The sequence below is a fragment of the Homarus americanus genome, unplaced genomic scaffold (assembly GCF_018991925.1).
Source record: "Homarus americanus isolate GMGI-L3 unplaced genomic scaffold, GMGI_Hamer_2.0 scaffold40135, whole genome shotgun sequence".
Taxonomy (NCBI): Eukaryota; Metazoa; Arthropoda; class Malacostraca; order Decapoda; family Nephropidae; genus Homarus; species Homarus americanus.
In genome coordinates, this window is record NW_024724238.1 from 87,501 (window position 1) to 98,707 (window position 11,207).

The window sequence follows — 11,207 nt, forward strand, 5'->3', positions numbered from 1 at the left end:
GCTGGACACTGCAACGAGAAGAGAGCAAGCTGTACAAGAGAAAGAGTAAAGTTCAGAAGCACTTTTAGAACTTCATATTTTGTCATTATAAAGGATTTGAACTTATGTTTTTTGGTACAATTTTTTATGAGCTTATCTGTGATAGGTTTAAAATTGTATCTTGCATGACGCGATAATGTTACTATATTTACTATTTTTTTTATTCTTTAAGAAAGTAGGTCTGATGGTAGAATGAAACATCCAATTAATATTCATTAATATGAAATTAGTCATGAAAGCACAGTCACATGAGATAATCTCATCTTTTGCACGACATATGATGGAATATTAAATATTTGTACCTAGTATTGATTTTTTTATAAAACCTGGTCTGATAGAACAAAACAAATATCAGATTCGAATTCAGCAATATGAAATTAGTTGTGTGAGCATGATCTCATATGTGAACCATTTTGGCTGTTGACCAGTGTTATTGAACATAATTGAAGTACAGGAAACTAGTTTTATGCTTGCCAAACAGCCTGTCAACACACCAAACAGGAGTCAGTCTCTGTGTCTTTTCAGTGGAGGTAACATCTTGCTTCAGACTCACTTCAACATAAATGCTTTTTTTCTGTGTTTTCAGTCAAATTATTGATCATTTTGAAATTTATTTTACATATTGATGATATATAGAGCAGTGCAGTGTTAATTTAAAGAAAATATTCTTTATTTACAGCAATTGAACTTAAAATAACACGTGTTGAAATTGTTTTTGAATCCAGCATGGGTACCAAGAAATCTAGAAAAGCGATTTAAATTCAGATGAAACAGGAAATAATTAAAAAACATGAAGGCATTAGAACAAATGTGCTAAGCAAAGAATATGACATGTCAACATCAACTGTATCGACAATTCTTGCACAGAAAGACAAATTCAAGGAAGTGAAAGTGAGAGACAAGTCTACCAGAGTGTTCAAAGGTAGATCCCTAATAGCAGAATCAGTGAGGTTACTTCTCATCTGGATTAGGGAAAAACAGATGAAAGGTGATTCAGTTTCTACTGAATTTATTTGTGAAAGAGCCAGGGAAATATACAAACATTTAAAGGTAAATCAACCTGGTTCTTCAGGCAGAGAATTTGAAGATTTTAGAGCCAGCAAGACCTGGTTAAAAAAATTTAAGAAAAGAAGTGACATATTTAGTGTTAGGCATGGTGAGGCTGCCAGTGCTGATAAGGAAGGGGCAGCAAAGCTTTTAGTGGAATTTAAAGAACTGGTGGATACAGAAAATTATCTTCCACAGCAAGTGTTCAATGTGGACAAAACTGGGCTGTTCTGGAAAAAGATGCCCAAAAGAACATTCATCACCAGAGATGAAGCCTCTTTACCTGGGCATAAACCCATGAAAGACCGTCTCACTCTATCGCTTGGTGCCAATGCTTCAGGGGATTTCCGACTGAAGCCTATGCTTGTCTACCACTCTGAGAACCCCAGGGTGTTCAAGCAACAAAAAGTGGTAAGAACAAAGGTTGGAGTTTATTGGAAATCCAACCGTAAGGCATGGGTAACAAGACAGCTCTTTAATGAATGGGCTGTTGAGGTGTTTTGCCCTTCTGTCAAGAGCTACCTAACCACCAATAAACTCCCTTTAAAGACTCTTCTCCTCATGGATAATGCTCCTGGTCATGACCCTCAACTTGCCAGAACTTTGGAGTCTCAATTTGACTTTGTCAAAGTGTTGTTTTTGCCTCCAACCACTACATCAATCATACAGCCAATGGACCAGAATGTGATCAGCAACTTTAAGAAGCTGTACAGTACATGAAAATTTTCAGGAGGTGTCATCAGGCAACTTCCACTGATCCTGAACTAACACTGGCACAATTCTGTAAGACACAGTTTAACATCCTGGAGGCTGTAAAATTGATTGTGTCTTCATGGCAAGAAGTCTCCACTAGATCCCTCAATTCTTCATGAAAAGCACTGTGGCCATCAGTAGTCCATGATTTTGAGGGATTTCAGGATGAAACAGAGTTGCACCAGGAGATTGTATCCATTGGTCAGTCATTTGGCCTTGAAATGGAGGATGATGATGTAGAAGAGCTTGTGATGTCTCATGAACAGGAACTTACTCCTGAAGACTTGCAGCAACTGGATGAGATGTTAAGAGGCTGACAGTGGTGAGGGAGGAAACGGAAAGTGATGACCATATGTCAACTTCAGAGTTGAAAGATGTTGTTCACCACTGAAGGAAGTTCAGGAAACTGGCTTCAAGGCACCCAGATGTGGAAAAGTCTGAACTAGCTTTGTGTCATGTTGAGGACACAGTGGTCTCCTTCTTCAAACATCAGTTAATGATGAGGAGGAGAGATGCCCCACAAACAAAAATTGACAGATTCTTTAGTAAAAGGCAGCGGGAACAAGATGCTAGCCCTCAGCCTTCCACTTCAAGAAGGAGAGAGGATGTTCATGGTGGAGAATCTGTCAGTCCAGAGGTTCCTGACATTTTCATGGAAGGTGACTCACCTTCCAAGAAGCAGTAAAATGCTTCTCCTCCACCTCCACTTCCTTCTCTTCTCCCTTCTCCTCCACCCCCATTCTAATCCCCATCATCATCCAGGAGCCTTCTACATACACACCTCAAAGTAAGTGTACCTTTCTACCTTTTTTGTTGAATTTAGGCAATTTTCGGTGAGCTGGAACCAATTACCCAAAAACCCATTGAAACAATGGTTTCGGTTAATGAGTTTTTCGGATAACGAGCAACCTTCTAGAACGGATTGTGCTCGTTAACCGAGGGACCACTGTACTGGTATCAGAAGTGACAAAAGCAAGTTTGCGGATGACACCAAAATAGGGCAGCAGATTAATTCAGGGCAGGATGCAAATGCACTACAGGGGGATTTAAATAAACTGCAGGAGTGGTCAGAAAAATGGAAATGAAATTCAACACCAGCAAGTGCAGCGTACTTAATATTAGAAGAAAAAATACTGGCAATGTATACAGCCTTAACAACATCAACCTTGAGAAGTCGACTTGTGAAAGAGACTTAAGGGTACTTGTAAGCCCGGACCTACGGCCTAGAAAACAGTGCGTTAATGTTCGAAATAAGGCAAACGGAGTATTAGGTTTTATATCTAGAAATGTAAGTAATAAGAGTGCAGAGGTCTTATTGCAACTATATCTTGCGCTAGTCAGACTGCACCTCGATTATGCTGTTCAGTTCTGGTGCCCTTATTATAGAGATTCACTGGAGTCGGTGCAGAGAAGAACGACGAAAATGATTCCGGGACTTAGAAACCTTCCTTATCACGATGGATTAAAGAAACTAAACTTGCATTCCCTAGAAAGACGAAGAGTGTGGGAAGATATGATAGAAGTATTTAAGTGGGTGAAAGGAATCAATAAAGGAGATATAGATGAAGTTATTATAATATCCGAGCAGGATAGGACTCATAGCAATGGATTTAAGTTGATAAGTTTAGGTTTAGGAGGGAGATAGGAAGGAACTGGTTCACAAATAGGGTAGTAGACGAAAAGAACAAGCTTAGCAACTTTGTAGTAAGTGCTGGAACACTGGAAAGTTTTAAAAGGAGGCTAGATAGATTCATGGATGATAGAGAGTGGTAGTAACTCTCAACAGGAGCTGCCTTGCACAGGCCAACCGGCCTATTGCAGACTCCTTATTTTCTTATGTTCTTATATTAAACATTATATTAAACATAAAGAACTTCCTATGATATGGTGAATTTGAGGCATTTTCTGGACGCGAGATGATGCAGCCGCACCAGCGCTTACGCTGCCCAGGCGGCGGAGTGATTTACTGTGATGGCGGGAAATGTCGAGCCACGGCATTGAGGAAGTGATGAACAAATTTCTTTCTGGTTTGAAAGCACAGGGGTTCCCGCAGTGTGGACAGTCTCTATTTAAAGGAACAATGCCTTGGTCTTTGAACAATTGAAGGGTCTCATTGTCTTCATCCCTAAATTTGCAAATTATGTCCACATAAGACAGGCAACAACCTTCACTCATCATGCTGAAAATGAAAATGCCACGAGCCTGGGGAAAAGAACCACAGCAGAGCGCGGCCTCATTACCGTTGGGAAGACAATATCCAGATCCCTGCTGACATTTTCCCCATATTGACCACCTAATTATCTATGAAACGAAGAATTTGCACAAGAAATTATTATCATATCAGAACTCATTGATGAGAATATTGTAAGAAAATAAGGTATTACTGTATTTTACTTTCGGACATAGCGTCCCCGAAAGTAATAAACTACTGAAGCATTTAGATCTGGCTATTCTGAGCATTTTGAACCCCATATATACATGGTGGAAATGGATAATAGCGACACAATTGAATTCAATTGATTTTAAGTACTTTTCTGTCTTCGTCTGTGAGATGATGTTATCAGCGCATCACGCAAGCGCAATGTTGACTGACGTCATCCAGTCGTGACCAATGATGTATCAATATCAGCACGCAAATTTTTTTCGACCAATCACATTTGATTTTTTTCAAAGGAAGCAGCCTGGGTAATTTCATTGACCAGTTTCACAATGGTCGTGGTGGAGGTTGGTTGTCGTTTGTGCTCCTACGATTATTTTAAGTTTATTGCCGAGTTTTACGAGAAAGACGATCACTCTATCCAAGTCTTACATATCCCTGGTCCTTCCACTTCTAACTAAGGTATTGTATTGTACTTTCAGACATGGCGTGCCCCAAAGTTTTTAACTACTGAAAAACTTTGGTTAATTTCAGGTGGGCCTACCGGGGTCTGGGGGCAGAGCCGGCTAGGAATTAGGTTAGGTCAGATGACTCATTTTCGTTTTCTCCCCACCCAAAACTCCAATTTCCCAGGCTCTCCCCCATTATTGTTGAAGTTTGTAATTTCTGTCAAAAATAAAGGTCAGATTTGTTTAAAATACAACAAAATTCACTGGAAAAACATATTGGTCAACCCCTAGGGACTCATGTCCTTAAGTAAAAATTTACCGAAAATAAACAGTAATAAAAATAACTCGTCCGCGGGTTAGTCGTATATATTAACCAATATACCTAGAACTGGACCCAAAATATGGTAAATTTATATTATCACACTGGTATTTATTTTGATATTAAAAATAGGTTTTCTATGTATTTTGATGAGTTTCAAACGAATTTGATATTCATTTTCACCGGAAATTACGTGTCTTTTAGATACCCCCCCACACACAACAATCACAACAGAAAAAGTTGGATTTTTTTTTTTAAATAAATTATATTTCCAACCAACCAAGAAAACCTAACCTAACCTAACCTAACCAGCTCCCTATCGGAGGCCTGGAGCAATGCCTGAGCAGAGGGTTCAGACCACCTCCGTCATAAGTAAACAAATCATGTCGACACTTGAGACTGTAAAGTAATAATCTTGAAAAATTAATATCTCGGTTATCCTTAATTTCCGGTGGAAATATCATAGAAGAAAAATATGTTACAATTGTGTAGACATTATGAGATATATATTTTTACTACAGAAATAAAGACCGGTGTGATACTATAAATTAACCAAAAATATTGTGGGACATTATGGGCAACTTGTAAAAAAAATACGACATTCAAACAGCTTCAATACAGCCATATTAGTGTGCTTCAAAATAGCCTTTGATATAATTATCAATAATATTGGAGGGATCCTACACAGGTCACTGGCCTTCTTCCCATAAGGTAAGTAAGGCACAGGTAATGTATAAAATTTACTGACGATAACACAAAGTATTACTACTGTATAATACTGAACATATTTCTAATGTCCAGTGAACAATGTGATATCTTGCGTTATGTTATGAATGATCCTTACAATCTTGTTTTTAATAATTTGTAGCGTGACTTAGCTCATCAGCTTAATATTAAGAGTAATACAGTACCTGTGGCTGGTCCTCCTCTACGTTGTTTACACTCTGCCGCCGCCGCCAGTGTGTGTCAGTGGCTGTGGCTTTGGATTTGCTGGCCAGCTTACCTCTCACCTATTTCGGCCTGAACTAATGTTTTTTTTTCTTTTTGTTTTTGTGCTAGATGATGATTGGATGAGTGATATGATTAGAGACAGTCTTAGTGTGTGTTGTATACTTTTTACCTTACTTTACTATCAATAACGTACAGTAGAAAATATACTTTAACTTTAATCTTCTTCACCACTGATCGGCTCGTTAGCCGCCCGGGCGATCGGTCACATCTCTGTTACTTTTCCTTTTCTTTTATCCTCTTCACCAAATGATCGGTTCGTTAGCGCTTTGGCGATCGGTCACGTCTCTGTCACGCACTGTTGGCAAATACTGGGCATGCACCAGCTCCTGAATGTACCTGAATCTGCTCCAGTGTTGGTCAAGTCTTGTCTTGAAAGAGCTCACACTCGGTGCCGTCACAACACTCTCTGGTAGATTGTTCCAAGAGTTTACAACTCTCTCTCCGAAAAAGTTTGCCCTCACAGTTTTCTGGACTTGCAGCTTCTTCAATCTTAAGCTGTGACCCCATGTGGGGCGAGCGTCCGCTAGCTCCAAGTAAGGACACTCAACTGAGTAGTGCCCCCGAGAGATGTTTATACACCTCAATTAGGTCACCCCTTGCCCGTTTGTAGTATAAGCTAGTGTAAGATTGCACTATCGTACTATATGTTTTCCCATGTTGAGGTGGGAGCTTGTCTTTGGCAGCGCCTGGTTGCCAGTCACCAGCTGGCGCTGTTAGAATAAAGTCTACAAAGAACGTGGTTTATGATTCAAACCTCTCACATGGAGCACAGTGAGTAGGATATGTCGGGGCCCGATACGCCATTACAGCCCTGACAAGAACGCTGACATGGCCCCTACACGTCCACGATTCTCGACGCCCTCAAGGTCGTGTTGCGTCTCTGTAACAAAGCGTGTTCGGCATCCGGGCCTTCGATGTAGAGCGGCAGAAACTGGACAGTGATTACATAAGTTCGTCAAGATCGTCTTAGTGAGGTGAAAGTGTAAATCGATGTCGGACTTTTCATGCTAGACACGATTGTATTTTTGAAAACTCAATTTCCACCGAGTTGGAGGTACAGCCAGGGTCACAGGCCTATAACCACACAATCACTGCCACATGACAAAGCTTTTATTTTATTTTATTTTTTAGGGTGTTGTGGTCACGGCTGTGATAAAGGCCAACCAGGGAGTGTAGTACTGTGCCTTCAGTTAAATCAGTTCATAGTTGTCATCAGTGAATGCAGAAGAGACTATAATAACTTAAAGCGAATACATATTGGCAATCGAGCTGGTAAGGACAACTGCCAGCCTATTCGTGTCATAGGTGCCACAGAGACTTTAAATTTTATTTTGTTTGTGTGCTTGCTCAAGGACTGAATCTGTGTTTATAATACACCACTCACAGGGAGATACAGTGTACACAGTGATAGTTCATAGTGTCATCAGTGACCGCTGAAGTTGTAAATAACTTAAAGTGAGCGCTCACTAGCAAGCAAGCTGGAAAGGCACCGTGCCAGCTGAAACCAAGTCGTGTCATAGGTGCCACAGAGACTTTAAATTTTATTTTATGTTGATTGTGTGCTTGCTCAAGGACTGAAACTGTGCCTACAATACACCATTCACAGGGAGATACAGTGTACGCAGTCGCAGACGACAACTCCATAGGCAACAGAGAGTAGCTAAGTACTTTTTTCTCTCTTTATTTTCTTTGAAATAGGTGTAGATCTATACACAGTCTACACCCCCCCCACAACAACAACAACCATGAGTTTGGTATGTGATTACTGCAGGGAGACGTCGGATATGGAGGATGCAGGCCTAACTAATGCAACGTTTAGGAAGTTACTAACTGCCGTAAAGCTTGATGGCTGTTGCTGGTATTGCCCTGGCTGCATAGTCAAGGTGAATGAAGCGATTGCAATCCATAAGGGAACGAGTTCTCTAGGGACGAAAATAGATGAAGCAGGAGCCCTGCTGGTTGACAAACTGGAGCAAGTTGAGAAAGAGATCCTTGCTAAGACTGAGGAAGTAGCTAATAGAATGGAGGTGGTTGCTAAGAGGAGCTATGCGGACGTATTAGGAGGGCCACGGGTGGGGGGGGCGGAGAGTAATGCAGAATCAGTACAGGTTCTACAGCAGATTGGGACTCTGAAAAAGTGTGTCGAAGAAATGAAAATTAACGGACCTACTGTTAGGGGAGAGGAGGAACACCAGGAACGGCTCCAGCGCAGGAACAATGTAATAGTTTTTGGAGTCCCAGAGAGCCAGGCAGAGGGAACTGTGAGTAAGGAAACACACGACAAGGTGCTGTTTCAAAATATTTGCACAGAGGTTCTGAAGATTCCAGCAACCCCTCAGGATGTGAGGAGACTGGGACAAAAGCAGGGGGCTAAGCCTCGCCCCCTCAGGATCACACTAGGGAGTGAGGAGGAAAAATGGCAAGTTATCCGGCAGGCAAAAAACTTAGCAAGGAGCGAGGCATTTCGAGATGTATTTATTCACCCAGACCGCACGGTAATGCAGAGGGAACAGCACAAGAAGCTCCTGCTGGACTTGAAGCAGAAGAGGGAGGAGTCGAGAAGGAACGGGGACAGGTGCACATGGGTTATACTCAGGGGGAGGGTAGTGGAAACAAGTGTGCCGACACAGGGCCAGGGGGCAGCAGTGCACCCTCCACCCACTCAACCCCCCACCCGGGAGGCGGCACCAGCTCAGCCTACCGGACAGGAGGGAACGAGCGCCGTGTAAACAATGAAATTTTTAACCACACCCTGCAAAATACAGTGTACTTAGCAAATGCTGCAGCTTCTGAGAATGTGGGTGGAGCGGGTTTATTACTAAGAGCAGAGACGTTACCGAGAACAAATTCTGGCTTGAATGTCATGTACACTAATACCGACACGTTCCTTGATAAGAGGGAGGAGTTTGAAACACTACTAAGAGTACACCAACCAGATATTGTAGGAGTTGTAGAACTGTTGTACAAGAACAGGAGAATCGACCCAGAGGAATGTGAGTTCAGTATTGCTGGATATGACTCATTTACGAACCTAACTCAAGAATCCTGCAGGAGGGGTGTGGGTATCTACGCTAGGCAAGACCTTAGAGCCAGCCAGGCGAGGGTACAGGGAGAGGATGTCTTTGAAGAGTCCAAGTGGTGTAAAATTAAATTAAAGGGAGGGGACTTACTTATCGTCGGGTGTATCTACAGATCCCCGAACTGTGGCCCACTAAATCAAAGGAACTTAAGAACCTTAATAAACAATGCGGCGATGCTCAACCCCAGCCACCTCCTTATCATGGGGGACTTTAACTATGGCGACATCGACTGGAGAAACGAGTCAACCCCGAATGACTTGAATAATCCTGCTACTCTTTTTGTAGAAACTCTGAGAGATAATTTTCTGTTCCAACATGTGAGAGACCCGACACATTACAGAGGGGAACAAACACCCAAGCCACTTGACCTCATCATAACAAACGAGGAGGGTATGGTGGCCAAACTGGAACACCTTGCCCCAGTTGGCACCAGTCACCATACAGTGTTGTCATTCAGATTTAACTGTTACCTAGTTCAAGATAAGGCCAGGCCAAGGTGCAAATATTACAAGGGAAATTACAATGGGATGAGGGAAGAGATGAGGGGTATCAACTGGCCTGACTTATTAAGGTACAAGAACGCAGACACTACGCTGAATATCATAACTAGTAAAATGACCCATTTGATCGATAAATATATACCCAAGACCAAACCCAGTGCTTCTAGGAATACGAGGGGATCCCTACACATGAACCATGCGGCGGTCGACAAAATTAAGAAGAAAACCCAGAAATTCAAGACGTGGGTTGGGTCAAACGATGAGCAAGACAGGAGGATGTATGCAAGAGCCAGAAACCAAGCAAAGATAGAGTGTAGGAGGGCTGAAAAGGAGTTCCAAAGGCTGGTTGCACGCGAGGTCAAGTCAAACCCAAAGGCGTTTTACCGCTATGCAAAGTCGAAATTGAAAACGCGAGTAGGAGTATCAGACCTGAGGCTTGAAGATGGTAGTTACGCAGATTCTGACCAGGATAAAGCTGAGGCATTGAACAGCTTCTTTTCCTCAGTGTTCACAAGAGAGGATGCAACTAACCTTCCTGCGTTTGAGGACAGACGGTTCGACACAGCACTGACCCACATTGTGTTCACAGAAGAGGGTATTAGAAATAAACTGTCCAGGCTAAAGGTCCATAAGAGTCCTGGACCTGACATGGTGCATCCTAGAGTGCTAAGGGAGCTGTGCAACGAGCTTGCAGAGCCCCTGAAGATTCTGTTTTGTAAATGCCTGGATGAACAAATGGTCCCCAGTGAATGGAAAGTGGCTTATGTGAGTCCTATCTTCAAGAAGGGCGATAGGCACTCCACGAACAACTATAGACCGGTGAGCCTGACCAGCATAATATGTAAAGTACTTGAGAGTATTATCAGAGATGCAGCGATGGAACATCTACTACGAAACAACCTTGTAAAAGATTGCCAACACGGTTTTATGCCGGGGCGCTCTTGCTTGACACAATTGCTCAAGGTATTGGATATTTGGACCCATATTCTAGAACGGGGTGGTAATATCGACAATATTTACCTAGATTTTGCCAAGGCTTTCGACAGTGTACCCCACGAAAGGCTGAAAATCAAACTGGAAGGGTACGGAATTCGGGAAATGTCCTAGCGTGGATAGAAGACTTTCTACATGACCGCAAGCAATGTGTGGTGATTAATGGCACGAAATCGTCATCTGTACCTGTAACAAGTGGGGTACCGCAGGGTAGTGTATTGGGCCCGCTGTTGTTTGTTTGTTTCATAAATGATATGCCTGACGTTGTACACTCCTCCATACAAATGTTTGCCGATGACGCCAAGTTATTTCGGGAAATTAAGAACCAAGCGGACTGTGAAGAGCTGCAGAAGGACCTCTGTGGGCTCCAGGAATGGTCGAAGGAATGGCTGCTGAGATTCAATGTCACGAAGTGTAAGAGGATGCACCTGGGGCGTACCAACGGTAAGGAGGCGTACCATATGTCCCAACGGGATGAAGAAAATGTACTAGTTGAGACTGTGTGTGTGAGAAGGACCTAGGTGTGTATGTTGACAATGAGCTGAAGTTCTCGGGCCATTGTGAGAAGAAGGTAAATCAGGCAAATAAATTATTGGGTCTTATAAGAAGGTCGTTCAGATATCTAGACGGTCCGTCCCT

General features: G+C 42.3%; 1 protein-coding gene across 1 annotated transcript in view; it reads right to left on the bottom strand.

The window, feature by feature from the left end:
- Positions 1-5,994, bottom strand: part of LOC121864091 — a 77,966-nt gene extending 71,972 nt beyond the window's left edge. Inside the window, exon 1 of the mRNA XM_042362999.1 lies at positions 5,896-5,994. The gene's annotated coding sequence lies outside the window, so the exon portion shown is untranslated. The remainder of the gene's footprint in view (positions 1-5,895) is intronic.
- Between the last annotated feature and the right edge of the window lie 5,213 nt (positions 5,995-11,207).